The 16640-nt window shown below is 35.8% G+C and overlaps 1 protein-coding gene across 2 annotated transcripts in view; it reads left to right on the top strand.

Moving 5' to 3' along the window:
• The first annotated feature begins 7241 nt into the window (after positions 1–7241).
• The window catches only part of LOC129534543 (uncharacterized), a 29721-nt gene continuing 20322 nt past the window's right edge, over positions 7242–16640 (top strand). The window contains exon 1 of one of the 2 annotated variants that reach the window (XR_010134113.1): positions 7242–7468. The gene's annotated coding sequence lies outside the window, so the exon portion shown is untranslated. The remainder of the gene's footprint in view (positions 7469–16640) is intronic. The other variant, XR_010134112.1, reaches the window with a different exon arrangement.

Genomic DNA, 16640 nt, shown 5'->3' with positions numbered 1-16640 from the left:
CAGTAAGGGACTCAAGGGACTTCATGGGAAATGTGTGGTGTGTGGAGGAATCAACAGACTGTACACAAACATCCTAACTCTGCCTTGCCTTTCTCCATGTGTGAAACTTGTTTTTGGTAAGTAGAAGTCGCTTGTATCACTCCTGGGTGGAAGTTTTAAGGGCCAGTGCAGGAGCTGATGATAACAAGGCTGACAGAATGACATTTTTCCTATTGAGAAACCTTTGTGGAAAATTGCACCATGAAACTGCAGCTCGAAACTCACTGAAATCAAAAAGGTATGTCAATAATAGAATATTTCTGGTCTTCAGCATCTTAGTTTTACTTCTGTTTCAGGCAGAAAAGAGGGATACCAAATCAATTACAGTGCTGCCCTGTAAACTCTTCTTCCTACTCCCTGTTCTCTGACATACAGCTGGGCCTGCTGGTTCTTTGCTGGTAACCTCCGGGGATAGGGACACTGCTGTCTCCTTTACTGGTGTGTTAGAAGCAAGGGCTAGTCTTTCCCTGATTTCCTGCAGCAAAGCAGAAACCAAGCTGTACTTCAAAGTAGACTTCATTGAAGATTTGAGGAAAATGGAAGAGAAATGCAACACTGAGAACACTTTACAGTTATTGGCTAGGCACAAGCCTGTCTCCTGGCTCCCTCCCTCTCTCCTGCCCAGATGGAGACTTTCTCCCCAAATACTCTCCATCCCTTACAGTCATCCCAATGTCAGAAATGCTCCAAAAATCTCCCTGCCTTAGACCTCTGGCCCCAAAGAGAAGGAAAATGTTCTCTCTCCAAAGTTTTCTATAAAATCCTTATTTCTTACTCCAGGCCTGATCATTTCCCAGGATGACTGATTTTGGGATCACCTGCTCCTTTAGAATAAACTGCATCTTCATCTTCACGTACCATGATCTTACCCTATGACTCCAACAAGACAATCACATAACTGTGCCAGAAAGTAGAAAATAGGCTCTGCTCTGGCAAGAAACACTCCAACTGGTCAAAAGCAATCAACACAAACATTCATTTCTCATTTATGTGAAGCCTGATCTACATTGAGTAGTCCTACCGCATTACGTACATATACCATCTGGTAGCCTCTGGGACAGCTATGGCAGGAAAAGGAAATTCAGGGGGTTGAGGGGAGTATGGTGGCCTACATCATTTCCACCCAGATAGCTAGAACTCAGGCTCAGGGGTGCAGCCAACCCCAGGGGAGCCAGGGAAGCCAACACTCTCTGTGAGTCCAACAGGAAGAAGTGCATTAGTAAACGCATAGCAGCATCTTTGCCACAGTACCTTTCCCAAGGTTTTAGGTAATCAATCAACAATTACACCCAAGTGAGGGATATTAACAGTCCAGCCCAGATGGAGTTGTACCAAGCTCAGCCTCAACACTTTTCTGATTCTTCTTATCAAGGTCTTTAAAAAAGTTCTAGGATGTTATCTCATCCAGGATCACCTTTTTACTTTAATACTATAGAAACATAAGTCAAAATGGAGGCTCTTGAACCAAAGAGTAGTTCAGTCACTTCTCATGTAGAGTACTCTAAGTGGCATCAGGAAATGAGTGAAATATAAAATATGTTGGATGAAAAACATGTCTCTACAGGTGCCGAAGAGAGAAAAATCTGTAGAGAATTTGAAATGTTTATTCTCAAAATTGTAAGAAAAAGTTACTATATCCCATCAAAAAGTAGATAATATAAGAAGTCACTGGCCTAAAACTCCTAGAGCACAATTTGAGGGAACATAAAAGAATGCCGTAACTAATGGAATAACTCTGCTAGTGAATTAGGAACTGCAGAAAATATGGTAGAAATGATCTCTTTTTTCAAGGGCAGACATTTTAAAAATAATGTCTCAAGGATAGCTTCTTGTTCAGAAAGGTCTTTTACATAGTCTGTGTACTGTATTCAGGAAAATTTCTCATGGTGTTTCTATAGTATTTATTTTTTAGAATGACTTGAAATTTATTAATTCCAGACCTTTCCTTCTTCCTTGCCTGGCAAAATCCTGTTCCTTTGTCAGTTTCTCTGTGAAGTTTCCTCTCATTCTGGGAAGGGTGAATACTTCGATTCTGGGTAATTCTGTTGCATTATTCTCCACACCTGTTTGACAAGATTTTTCACCTTAATATATTGTGATTTGTCTTTTTTATGTCTTTAGATAGTAGTAATACCTTCCCAAGGACAGGAGGTAGGTATTTTCATGTGTCTATCCCAGTGACTAGCACAGTACTTGGCACATAGGAGCCATGTGATCTATGCCAACTGCATGGATGAGTGGCATCTAAAGGTACCATTATTTCCCCCACCATACTTAGTCATATGTGTGTGTTTCGTGTGTTGTGGGGGTATGAATTATATCTGTGTAGCATCACGTATGAAGGGATGTATCTAAAATTATATTGAACCTATCAAAATAGTTCACTGATTAAAATACAGAAAAGGTTTGAGAACTATTTATATAGGCAATTCCACCACAAGAAGAAAGTCTGAGGTTCTTATTTGCCAAATAAAACTTGTCATACTCCACAGTGGTAACCCATATTTACCTCTGAGCCATTTCTTTCATAGTTAAAATCAGAAAATTAAAAAACTTTTTTTTTCTTAAAGGCATGTGAGACACTGTTGTAACCTCAGGTGGGTAGTTTATAATACTTTTAGTGTGAAATAAAAAAAAATATTGAAATTTTTTCTCAGTATAAACTTTTAAGCCCACATGATAAATAAGCATTTACAACAAATTTCTTCATGTGAGTTCTGGTCTTCTGATTTACCTCATATTTTCTGAGATGTAAGCATGATAAACCTTGCTGAAAAACAAAAAGAGAGAGTGGTAGATTTTAATTGAATTATCACAGAACTGCATTGCTATGTTTTCCCATTTATTGTAGGCAATGGTATTTTGTTATTTGTCAACGCCCCCTGCAAATGTTTTTTTTCTTTCTGTAAGTCAAAAAAGTCTTCTTCAGGGCATTTAGGATAAGTTGTAATAACATATGTAATAAATAATTCTCTTCTATCAATGTACACAGTGAATATTATTAATGGGAAACTTTTTGCATGGTCCCTGAAAATAGCCAATAACTCAACTTGTCAGCATTTTGATAACTACAGGCTTCAATTCAGCATGAAGAAATATAGGATTCTATTTAGCAGTTTCAAAAGCAATGAATACAGATGATGAACTCTCTCCTTTCAAGCAAAGAGATGCAAGTTATTATACCTAGACACTTATTTCTAATAATGTCATTTCAATTTACTTCTCAGTTACCTGATATTACAAGTATTTGTCTAGGTGTTGGATCAGAATTTAATCACAATTTCAGAGTTCCAGGCCTGGTCTGAAGCACCAGCTGAAAATATTATTAGCAACTGAGTGACAATGTTTCTCATCCTTTCCCTATGCTATCTTATCTCCTTTCTTTTCTACCTTTCAAGTTTATTTATAAATATCCCAGAAATAGCTATTTGAATGAGAATTAATCATGAAATCAAGATAGTTGTTACCTGGGCATGGCTTTTGTCTTGATTCTCCTTCCATCTTTGGTCACTTCAAGACACAGATTAAGCCTCCTTATTTTTTAATACACTTCCTTCCTCTTTGCCCGAACACCCTCAGTCTGGTTGAACGAAAAGGAATAGATGTCCTCAGATAGCCTAGCATCAAGCTGTTCCCAGGAAGAACTGCACGGTGGCCAACTGAAATGGGCAAACTACCAATACCAGGATGCTCATCTCACTAGTAAGGCCATTCCTCAGACTGCAAAGCCTCCTGGCTCCCATTGTCTTGCCATTGGTAGGTGCCACCTGTTCCTCTCAACTTCATCCAGCTGTAGAGGTATGGGAATCTTTCTCCTAGAGTATAACCCATCCTTCTCCAAAGCATGTTAAGAGTTGAAGGACCATGTACATTTTAATGCTTTCTTTCTATAAGATTCCCCAACCTATTTTAGCTAGCACAAAATGTCGTGTTGTTTATGGTGTTAGTCTCACACCTGCCTCAACACTTAAGTTTGTCTTCTCCATTTTCCCATGCACCTGGGCTTCCCTCCTGTGTCAATCTGCATTGTGCTCATCCACTACTCCTGGAGTGGGCTATTAGGCTATAGGCTCCCCGAGGGCAGGTACCGCATCATATACTTCACTGTACCCAGAGGGTCTAGCATGGTGGTAGAACATGCTCAACACTGTTGAATGAATGCTTGAATAGTCAAAAAGCACCAACAGCAAAATGAGAGAAATGTTAGCTTGGGTACTTCTTTTATACTCATAGATTTCTCACATCTACTTTTTAATGGGATTTTATTTTGCCTGCAAAATCAACTCTGATGTAAAGAGCAGAACTATTCTTGAAGATGGTACCTTGTAGCTAGCTCCAGTGATGTCCTAGCAAATGTTTATTGATATAGCTGATTTCATGCTATCAGCATGTTGTCATCGAGCGTTGAAAAGAGATGTTCAGTAGTACATCATTCAATAGTATTTTCATCAGATAGCTACAATATGAGAAAATTACCTCGAATATAGATAACAGTAAAATGTAGCAAAAATAAGAAGTGAAGGAATACAAGTATTTATGATGTTTGTTTTTAATATAATTTAATTGTAAGTTTAACATATTTTTAAATAATAGATGTATGTAACAATTGGCTTACAAAATTCCTGAGAATTTCATCATTTCCTCTTATTACACTGTAGGAGTTGACTCCAGCACACCACTCAATAAGACTATTCCAATCTGCCTTCAGTACCCAAACCTTCCCCCTCTAGCCTAGATCCCATGCAGGACCACTTTAACCAGTTCTTTGCCAGCATTCTCCACCACAAATATGTGCTGTTTAATTAAAACAACTAGTTGTTTTGGTTAATAGCAGAGAAGTACAAAAGTTTGTAAGAAAAGGGAGTGAGATCAGAAAGAAGGTTGGGACATTCTTTGACGCTCTAAAACCTTACTACATATCTTGAGTTGCAGGTGAATAGCCTGCTTCAACTAAATATTTTGTATTTGGTACCATAGGCCACTTCTGTGCCTCACTACCTCCACAATCCAACTTGATTTCTGTCCCTCATTTTCTGTCTAACTGTATTTTCTGTCATGTGTGCCTCCTTTTCAACCTTCTCAATTGCAGAAACCTTTGAAATTATACTTCATTCCAAAATTGTCTCTTGACTTTGGATGAAAGGTGATGATTCCACCAATATTGCCCCACCATACAACACCAAATTTGCTCTTGTTTTTTTAAACCACACCAAAATACTTCCATGGTGCCTTGATTTTGTGGCTATATTATAAATGTATTGAATATTTTCATCGCCCTTTTCTATATATGCTTCAGACTGTCTGCTCTTCATGGGAAGTGCTTAGGAATCAGATCATGGGGTTTTTTTGTTTTGTTTTGTTTGCATCTCACTCAGTAAAGAATCATGCCCAGAATCATGTCTTTTCATAGATTTCAGAATGGTAATTTTCTTTCTTTTTTTAACTTTTATTTTAAGTTCAGGGGTACATGTGCAGGTTTGTTATATAGGTAAACTTGTATCATGAAGGTTTGTTGTACAGATTATTTTGTCACCCAGGTAATAAACCTAATCCTCTTCCTCCTCCACCCTCCACCCTCTTGTAGACCCCAATGTGTGTTGTTCCCCTCTATGTGTCATGTGTTCTCATCATTTAGCTCCCACGTATAAGTGAGAACATGAGGTATTTGATTTTCTGTTTGTGCATTAGTTTGCTAAGTATAATGGCCTCCAGCTCCATCCATGTCCCTGCAAAGGACATGATCTCATTCTTTTTTATGGCTGCATAGTATTACAAGGTGTGTATGTACCACACTATATTTAGCCAGTCTATCATTGATGGGCATTTAGGCTGATTACATGTCTTTGCTATTGTGAATGGTGCTGCAATGTACATACGTGTGCATGTGTCTTTTTAGTAGAACAATTTATATTCATTTGGGTATATACCCAGTAATGGGATTGCTGGGTCGAATGTTATTTCTATCTTAGGTCTTTGAGGAATTGCCAACTGTCTTTCACAATGGTGTGAACTAATTTACACTCCCACCAACAGAGTATACAGTGTTCCCTTTTCTCCACAACTTTGCCAGCATCTGTTATTTTTTTACTTTTTTTTATAGTCATCCTTACTCATATGAGATGGTATCTCATTGTGGTTTTGATTTGCATTTCTCTAATGATCAGTGATGTTGAGCTTTTTTTCATATGGTTGTTGGCTGTATCTATGTCTTCTTTTGAGAACTAGCTGTTCATGTCCTTTGCCCACTTTTTAATGATTTTTTTCTTGTAAATTTGTTGAAGTTCCTTATAAATGCTGGATAAAAATGGTAATTTTCATGATGAATTAATTGATAGATGTAGATTCATGCATGTGAGCAGCAACACATGAAATGGTGACTCTATCTTAGAGTATGAGTCCTCTATAAAAAGCAAGTGATGATGATGATAATGCTTTCAAACTTCTGGCACTGTTCCTGTGTCTTAGCACATTATTCATGCATGATAACCTATACAGAAATTGTGCCGAGACACACTCTCAAAAACCCGCAATCATCATGTCTTTCCTTATATATCTTCTAAGTTATGGATACATGGCACATAAACAAATTCCAGCTATTTTGTGCATTAAGAGTAATGAAGCCGTTTTATAGTTGCCTCATCCTTAAAAACAGAAACAACCATTAGATTTTATTTCTAAATGTTTAATTCATTGCCACACTCATCATCATCTGGGCTACAGATGGCAGACATACTTTCAAAAATTCTATTTCTAAGTAAACAGCATTTCCTTGAACAGCCCTGAAGAGAGAACATACATTATTTACATTCCTCTCAGTTCTCTGCATTTTGCCCAAGTTTACAAGCATATTTGGGATGAGACTGATATCACTGTAAAGCAAGTGTGTGCTCTCAAATTTGGTTAAGGAAAAAAACCAAACTAGAATAGAGGAAAATCCCTTTAAAAGAGATTCTTTTGGTTAGGTTGCTTTATTTTTTTAAAGTTTGCATATAGCTTACTCAGTCTTTTTTACATTCCTATTTTCTCTGCTCATAAATTCCTGGCCAAATGTAGTTCACATAATTAACAGCTCTCTAAATAGATTGAGTTTTCTGCCTTAGGGGATGAGACACTGGAAGGCAGAAACTCCTGCATTGTCTGGCAAAGCTCCAGAAGTGCCTAATCACATGCTTGAACTGAAGAAATATAACAGACCCAAATGCAGATGATAGGAGCAGAGACGGAGGCCACTGGGCACAAGAGAGATTTGGGATGGAGAGCTGGTGAGCCTTTCTCTGTTCTCCACATCTGAAAGGCTGGCTTTAGGCACAATATTTATGAACTTTAGCAATATGCACGAATCAAATGAGCTGAAAAATCAGACCAGGCAGATAAAAGTAAAATCATCTTACTGAAATTCCTGGAAACAACAGTTTCAGCCATTTGACATGTAAGTATATATCCTTTGGCCATCGAAGTATGAAACATAAAGAAAACTTTAAAACAAAAATAAAATACATAAAATGAAGATAATGGAAATCATCAAATTAATGAATTTACTAGACTTACAGTAATTTATACCTCTCTACAACATGAATATTAGTTATATTTCGGAGCTTTGCTACTAGCAACACTGATTTCTGGGCTGCAAGATAACTGGGGCAAAGGTTGTTCTGGGATCCTATTGAATTGGCTGGCTATGTGCTTTTAAAAAGCAATCACGTATTTCATACAGCTGAGATTAAAGTGGGACAGCAATATTTCGAACTTGAAACATTTGTGACAATTACAGACTTTGATCACATTTTATGTCCTTCTTTATATGTACATATATATATGTAAACTTTTTATTTTAATATATATAGTTTGTATTTTTGTTTCGATGCGGGATCTCACTCTGCCTCCCAGGCTGGAGTGCTGTGGTACAATCATGGCTCACTGCAGCCTCCACCTCCTGGGCTCAAGTGACCCCAGGAGGATCCCAGGAGCCTCCCAAGTAACTGCGACTATGGGTGTGAGCCACCACACCTGTCTAATTTTTTTTTTTTTTGTAGAGACAGGGTCTCACTGTGTTGCTCAAGCTGTCTTGAACCCTTGGGCTCAAGCAATCCTCCCACCTCGGCCTTCCAAACTGTTGGGATTATAGGCATGAGCCACCATACCCAGCTCTTTATATATTTTTACTCCTAGGTTGATCTGATACTTGGCCAACAAGGATCAACTGGAGGAAAAAAAAAAGTATATATATATATATGTTTCTAAAGATAGATTGCACCACCCGAATTTTACCTGCAATAAACTGTTAAATGTTGTTATATTATTAACTTTTTTCCAAAAAAGCAACCCAGTTAGAGAGCTCAAACCCTGCTTCTAACTTAGGGAATACTAGTAACCTGATTTCATGTATTCGATAACAATTAATTATTAAACACCTGCCCTGGGACAAACATAATGCTAGGTCATGTGTTACCAGCTAAAACAACAAACACGAAACTTTGAATGGGAATGGAAAAAGGGTGTAAAGATACAAATTACACTTCGCAGTTTTTCAAAGATCTGATTGTGGCTGAGCAATCCTGGCCCAAGAGCAGAGGCTGGAAAATAGAACCACCGGTTCTTTTGTTTCACCTGCCAGTTGTTTTCTTTTTGAATTAATTAAATATTTTATTTTATTTTATTTTATTTTATGTTGGTTTTTGAGACAGGGTCTCTCTCTGTCACTCTGTTCCCAAGTCTGGAGGGAAGTGATGCGATCTCAGCTCACTGCAACCTCCACCTCCCGGGGTCAAGTGATTCTCCTGTCTCAGTTTCCTGAGTAGCTGGGCGCCACCACACCCAGCTAATTTTTTGTATTGTTAGTAGAGACATGGTTTCACCATGTTGGCCGGGTTGGTCTTAAACTCCTGGCCTCAAGTGATCTGCCTGCCTTGGCCTTCCAAAGTGCTAGGATTACAGGCATGAGCTACCACGCACTACCTGACTTAAATATTTTTAAATTAGGAGATTATGTACCAAAAAATCCATATTTCTATATTCTCTTGAAAAATCAGATAATTTGGGCCAGTATTTCTGTAGCGCCACAACCCACTGCCTCACAGTAGTGACCTTTAAATGGGTCTTGAGTTCTTCAATTTAAGAGTTTCCCAGTTTCCTCAGGCTCAAAATGAATGCCTGGTGTGATTATACCCAAGGACTTCACTCATTTATCCTACTTACCTGGCCAGAGAGGCATTTGGGATGCCTGTCTTAGAATTCCATATAGGCATTGTTTTAGATCCTCTACTAAAATGTGTGTGACCTAGAGCAAATCACATATCCTTTCTGTGCCTCTGTTTACCTCAACCTCTAAAACGCGGATAATAGTATGGCTCATAGTGTTGATGTGAAGATTAAACAACTCTGGCAAAATACCTGCTACATAATATGTGCTATAAATATGTGAGCCATTGTAATTAATTTATTATTAATACCTATATCATAATCTTATAATTACATAATTAAGAATTGACACAATTATTAAATTGTGTAAACTATTAATTCTCTGATAGTTATATATTATCAGCAGGAATATGTCAAGAGTAATCAATAAACTGTAATTAGCTGTGATATATCTTGCTGGTGGTTTGTAGAAGCAGATTTACTGTGAAACTAATTAAACTTCAGAGCTCTTTACTTTCATGGACCATTTCCAAGGGCCTGAGAAGGAACCCAGAAATGTGTTCACATAATCATATGTTTTTGTAAAATATACCAAAGTAAGATATTTTCACTAGTTGAGACAATTGTCTCTTTCCACTGCAATTCTTTCTTTGCCATACTTGCTCTTGGGTGTCAGAGGCTTTAGAATAGCATGGGTTTGGGGTGATACCAACAAAGAGAGTTGATCTGGGAAAGCATTTATTTTTTGCTTCATAGGGCATATAAAGCTCATGGTCATTTTTGGCATTGTTATTTATTGTTAGTTGTCTAGGTATAGGAATGACTTTCAAGAATACCACTATTGTTCATGGTGCTGATGCATCCAACATGAAACATGAAGTATATAGGTCCAGAGATTATGTTTCAATGTGAACATGCAGTATCTACCTAGCCCTGGAACTATGCAGGTTGTTCAGGTAAACAAAGCTTAGGATGTGTAGAACTGGAGCTAGTCTGCTGAAATTTCTTCCAATTATCAGATATGCAAAATTGGAGGATTTGGTTTTCCACAATGCTTAATCAAAATGGACGTTCTAACAGGGACAAACTAAATAATTTAGAATACACCATTTTAAATACTCTATACAGTTTTTCCTTTTTTGATAGGAGTCATGCAAGAGAGGATTTATAAGAATGCTTATGTTTATAGAGCAAAACTATAGCAGCACCACATGCATCTAGAATGACTGTGTGTGAAGTTTTACGCATCCCATTATATGAGGTCATATACTAGCCTGAATGCATCTCATCCCAACAGTAGTTTCAGATGAAAAAGCATACAATATTGACACTGATATAGCAAAACCAACTGATACATCAAAACTGCACATGAATTGCCCCAAAGGTAGTAAAATGGCCTGAATAAAAGAATATTCCCATGATAAAAATCCCTACAGTTATCCATGAACAAGTCAATGTATGTATCATAGGAGTAATTTGATTACTAGTTTATGTAGCCCTATACATTGTAGGAGCATTTTAAAAATTTATTTGAATTGTGCTTTTGTGAACCTTATATTCAGATTAATTTTGTATGTTTTCCCAAAATTATTGGAATTATCAAAATCTAAATAAAATGGAGAGAAGTATCCTACCAAAAGCTAAAAATCTATTCTGAAGAAAGAAGACTTGCAGCAGCTTCAGAGTCTCAAACATATGTTGTTGTATCACAAGGAAACTGAAATCTTTCACGGGCAAAGTCATGAGATAAAGAAAAAGGATCAAAATAGCCAAAAAAAAGGTAATAAAAATTACAACTGAAAAGGTAAATGTTTTTATGAGAATTAGAACACTTTCAAAAGGAAAACAAAAAAAAGAAGGTAAAGGAAAGCAAAAAGGAAAAATTTTAAGTTCAATAGAACACTCCAGATGGTCAGCAGCAGCTCCACTTCGATGAATACTTGATTTTGTTAAGTACCATGTTTCCTTTCATTATGTTCAGTTACAGAAGGCAACAATTTTATTCAAAATTGTTAAATAAATGATAGCTTTTTCAAAATTGTGATCCCAATAGTATGTGCAGGGAACTAAAGTGAATGTACAATAAACAAAAAGATGAATTACAAACAGATATGAAAAAATTGTAAATGGTTAGATTATGATGAGATCTCAACTAGCCTAGACCAACACTAAATATTGCATTAATTGTAAACTGCTTTCAATGAGACAGACACAGCTTACGTAAGATGAGTGTTTAGGCTGAAAGACTCTATTTGGGAATTTCTTAGTCGCAAAGACTACACAGAGTACAAGGAAGCTGTGCTTACTTGTATTACAGTCATCCCTCGGTATCCATGGGGTGTTCACTCCAGGACTCCCTATGGATACCAAAATCCATGGATGCTCAAGTCCCCATATAAAATGGCATAATATTTACATATAGCCAATGTACATCCTCTGGTATACTTTAAATCATCCCTAGATTACTTATAATATCTAATGCAGTGTAAATACTGTGCAAATAGTTGTTATACTGTGTTTAGAAAATAATGACAAGAAAAAATGTTTGTACATGTTCAATGCAGACATAACTACCTTTTTTATTTTTAAAATACATTTGATCTGTAGTTGATTGAATCCACTGATAGAGAACTCATAGATAAGAAGGACCAACTGTATATGCAAGACAAACACACTGGATCAGTGTCTTAAAGAACAACGGCAATTCAGTATTATCTCTGGAGTGCTAAAAGATATTTACAGTTGTCAAGTTTTAAGTGAAAAATTTTTAGTCTTCAGAGTCATGATGAACAGTGAGGTTTTTAAACGGCATAAATGTTACAGGAATCATCTAATTATGGAAGTTAATCCATTGTTGTACAAAGACTTGGAAAAATGTGAAAGTGAAAAAACAAATGTGACTTACTTCCCAAAACACTTTACAAAAAAATAATTGAAATAATGAGTGAGTATGTGCAAAATGAAGTGGTAAAATAAACACCATATACTATTCCACTAATATGGATTCTACACTGGATGTGACACACTGAACACTTGGTAATGGTGCAAAATTGTTACCAAAAAATTATGAGTCATTTAAAATTTTTTCCAAATAAAAATAATGTGTTAATTTCTTCAACCAGTGAAATATGTTCTGGGCAATTGTAACCTGCCATGGGAAAACATTTGCCGTTGGTAGTGTGATAACATAGCAGTTATGAGAGATGAGGACTATGTGAACTCTTTAAAAACATGAATATATTAACATGTGTTGCTTCTTTCCTTCATTTCATCAGATTAAAAATTGCTTCTCAGGATGAGAAGTCATTAATTACTTTGTTATTTTGCAACGATTTTTTTAATAGGATTTAACTTTTAGAGCAGCTTTAGGCTCACAGCAAAATTGAACTGAAGATACGTATTTCCCACATCCCCGCTCCCCTACACCTGCACAGCCTCCCCCGTTATCAACATTCCCCACCAGAGTGGCACATTTGTTACAATTGATGAATCTGCATTAAGAAGTCATTATCACCCAGAGTCCATAGTTTTTACAGGGTTCATTCTTCGTACTGTACCATCTATCGGTTTGGATAAACTTACAACAGGTACCCACCATTATACTGTCATACAGAATAGTTTCAGTGGCCTAAGAATCCTCTGTGGTCTGCCTATTCATCCCCTCCTCTCCTCAATCTTTTGCAACCACTGACTGATATTTTTACTGTCTCCAAAGTTTTTCTTTTTCCAGAGTGTCATATAATTGGAATCATATAGTATGTAACATTTTCAGATTGTCTTCTTTCACTTAGTAATAGGCATTTAAGATTACTTCATGTCTTTTCATATCTTGATAGCTCATTTCTCTTTGTCACCGAATAATATTCAGTTGTCTACATGTACCACAGTTTATCCATTCACCTACTGAAGAACATCTTGGTTGCTTCCAAATTTTGGCATTTATTAATAAAGTTGCTGTAGACATTCACGTTCAGGTTTTTGTGTGGACCTAAGTTTTCAACTCCCTTGGGTAAATATCAAGAAATGTGATCACTAGATTATACAGTTAGTGTATTATTTAGTTTTGTAAGAAACTGACAAACTGACCTCTGTAGTGTCTGTACCAGTCTTCATTCTGTAAGCAATGAATGAGAGTTCCAGTTGTTCTACTTCCTTGTCAGCATTTGGTATTGTCAATGTTCTAGATTTTGGCCATTATAATAGGTAGGTAGTGGTATTTCATTGTTGTTTTAATTTGCATTTCCCTGATGACATATGATATGAAGCAGATTTTCATGTTTATTTGCTGTGTATATTTGGTTAGGTGTCTATTAAGGTCTTTGATCCATTTTTTAATGAAGATGTTCATTTTCTTATTCTTGAGTTTTAAAAGTTCTTTGTATATTTTGGATATCAGTTTTTAACCAGATCCATCTTTACAAATAATTTCTCCCAGTCTGGGGCTTGTGTTCTTATTCTTTTGACAGTGTCTTCTGCAGAGCAGAAGTTATTTAATTTTTACAAAGTTTGGCTTATCAATTCTTTCTTTCATGGATTGTGCCTTTGGTGTTGTATCTAAAAAGTCTATTAGGTTGGTGCAAAAGTAATTGTGGTTTTTACCATTAAAAGTAATGGCAACAACCACAATTACTTTTACACCAACCTAGATATTTATTTTATACTTCGTGTTTTACATTTAGGTCTATGATCCATTTTGAGTAGTTTTTTTTTTTTGTGAAGGTTGTGAGATCTGAATCTATGTTCAACTTTTTGCATGTGGATGTTCACTCATTTGTTGAAGACTATCTCCATCATATTGCCTTTTCTTGTTTGTGAAAGACCAGTTTATTATATTATTGTTGGTCTCTTTCTGGGCTTTCTATTATGTTCCACTGATGTATTTGTCTATTCTTTTTGCCAATACTATGCTTGATTACAGCTTTATAGTAAATATTGACATGGGGTATTATCAGTCCTCCCACTTTGATTTTCTTCAATATTTTGTTGAATATTCTGGATCTTTTCCTTTTCCATATAAACTCTAAAAACAATTTGTTTATATCCATAAGACAACTTACTGGGATTTTTATTTGGATTATTTGTATCTAAAGGTCAGGTTGGGAAGAACAAACATTTTGAAAAAATTGAGTCTATCCATGAATATAAAATATCTCTTCATTTGTTTAGTTCTTCTTTGATTTATTAATCAGAGCTTTGTAGTTTTTCTTGTATAAATCTTATGAATTTTTATTAGGTTTATACCTGAGTATTTCATTTTTCAGCATGTTAATATAAGTGGTAGTATGTTTTTAATTTCAAATTCTACCTGTTTGTTGTTGGGAAAACAATTGACTTTTGTATAATAACCTCATATCCTGAAAACTTGCTATATTTACTTAGTAGTTTTTTTGTTGATTCTTTCAGATTTTCTACATAGACAAAGATGTCATCTGTGGATAAAGACAGCTTGATATCTTCCTTCCCAGTCTGTATACTTTTGTGTTTTTTTTTTTGTTTTTGTTTTTGTTTCTGTTTGCTTTTTTAATTGAGACAAGAGTCTCACTCTGTCACCCAGGCTGGAGTGCAGTGGCACGATCTCAGCTCACTACAAGGTCCGCCTCCCAGGTTCACGCCATTCTCCTGCCTCAGCCTCCTGAGTAGCTGGGACTACAGGTGCCTGCCACCACACCAGGCTAATTTTTTTTTTTTTTTTTTGTATTTTTAGTAGAGACGGGGTTTCACCATGTTAGCCAGGATGGTCTTGATCTTCTGACCTCGTGATCCACCCATCTTGGCCCCCCAAAGTGCTGGGATTACAGGCGTGAGCCACTGCACCCGGCCCCCAGTCTGTATACTTTTTATTTCCTTTTCTTGTCTTATTGCATTAGCTAGTGCATCCATTATGATGTTAAAAAGGAATGGTGAGAGGGGACATGCTTGCCTTCTTCCTGACATTAGCACTAAAGCTTCTAGTTTTACACTATTAAATATGATGTTAGATTTTGTAGATATTCTTTATCAAGTTGAGAAAGTTTCTCTCTATTCCTAGTTTGCTGAGATGCAATACATTTCTAATGCATCTTAGTTTTTAAATTTAACTCTAGCTATATTTTTCTCTGATGGCCATTCAAATCTAGATGGCAATATATTACCCTCAACTCCCTCCTGGGTGAGAAACTTGAAGCTATACTAGGGAAATTAAAAGCCAGGAAACAGTTTAGTTTTATTCTTAGTAAAATAAAAAGAATAAAAAACTTTCGTATAGTCTTGTAAATACTAGACTGCATAAAGCATGTGATAATCACGTAAAAAGCGTTTGCATTCTATAATTATAGTTACTGACTTTGTATCTTTTTTCTAATCATTAATAAATGAAAAAAACTTAGAAAGTAGTGAATAGAAGAAAATTTTTTAAATCATTCAGAATTAACCACGCAAGAATAACCAAGTTTACCATTTTGATGTATTTCCTTTGATTTAAAAAAAATGCATGCTGCTTGCAAATTTATCACAAGTATATTTCATGTATAATAAATTTTGTAACATTCTGTTTTAGTCTGAATTTTTATAGTTAAAATGAAAACAAGACTTTTCCCAAATAGCTTTTAAAACATAATTTTTAGTGAGAGTTTAATATCTTATCATATGATTGTTTTAAATTTTATTTTTAAAATGATTTGAAAAAATTTAAAAATTTCTCTATTATTGTATTTTGTTTTTTTGCTATTATATAATGTTCTGATAAACATCCTGAGACTCACACACACTAACTTATTTAACCTTATATTCAGTTATTATCTTAGGATAGATTACTAAAAGTGGAATCACTAGACCAAGAGATAAAAAATATTTAGAGTTGTTTTACATGTTGTCAAAGTCAGTGGAGCTTAAAATGACTGAATAATTAAAATTTGATTACTGTGAATTTTTTATACCACAAGGAACAGTTCTTAGGGTAAAGGGGTAAATTAAAATTTAGGAGAGAGTAAATATGTGTAACATGATGGCAACATATTGCAATGTATGAGTCAGCCAAGAAAATGTGATTGAAGATTTCAGAGACCTTTGGGCTGCAGCCAGAGTGAGATTTCTTACGCGTTCTATACTAGGTTATTCTATTCCCAGGTGGACTCCCAGCCCCTCATCTGTCTTCACATATTTATAAATGGAAACACTGGCTTTCCTCTACAGTTTCTATGATGTGTGGCCCTTTGCATAGGAGTAGCTATTTGAATGACAAACAGATATCACGCGCTGAAGAAATTGAAGGTTTTAAATTATGAATTTTAGGTGTGTTTTAAACAGCAAGCTTTGGAAAAAATAAAGGAAACAAAAGCCCATTCTTCTTTTTATCACCACAATCACAAATCAACTCTTCCTCACTGTATCTGGCAATGTTTTGCAGTATATTAAGCCTTTGGGGCTTAAATAATGGTTTAGTTTGATTAATGAATAGGATTAGTTTAGGAAAAGATCAAGATTGA

Source organism: Gorilla gorilla, chromosome 5, assembly GCF_029281585.2.
Source record: "Gorilla gorilla gorilla isolate KB3781 chromosome 5, NHGRI_mGorGor1-v2.1_pri, whole genome shotgun sequence".
NCBI lineage: Eukaryota > Metazoa > Chordata > Mammalia > Primates > Hominidae > Gorilla > Gorilla gorilla.
The sequence above is the reverse complement of the archived record's forward strand: the minus strand, read 5'-3'. Positions and strand labels throughout refer to the sequence as shown.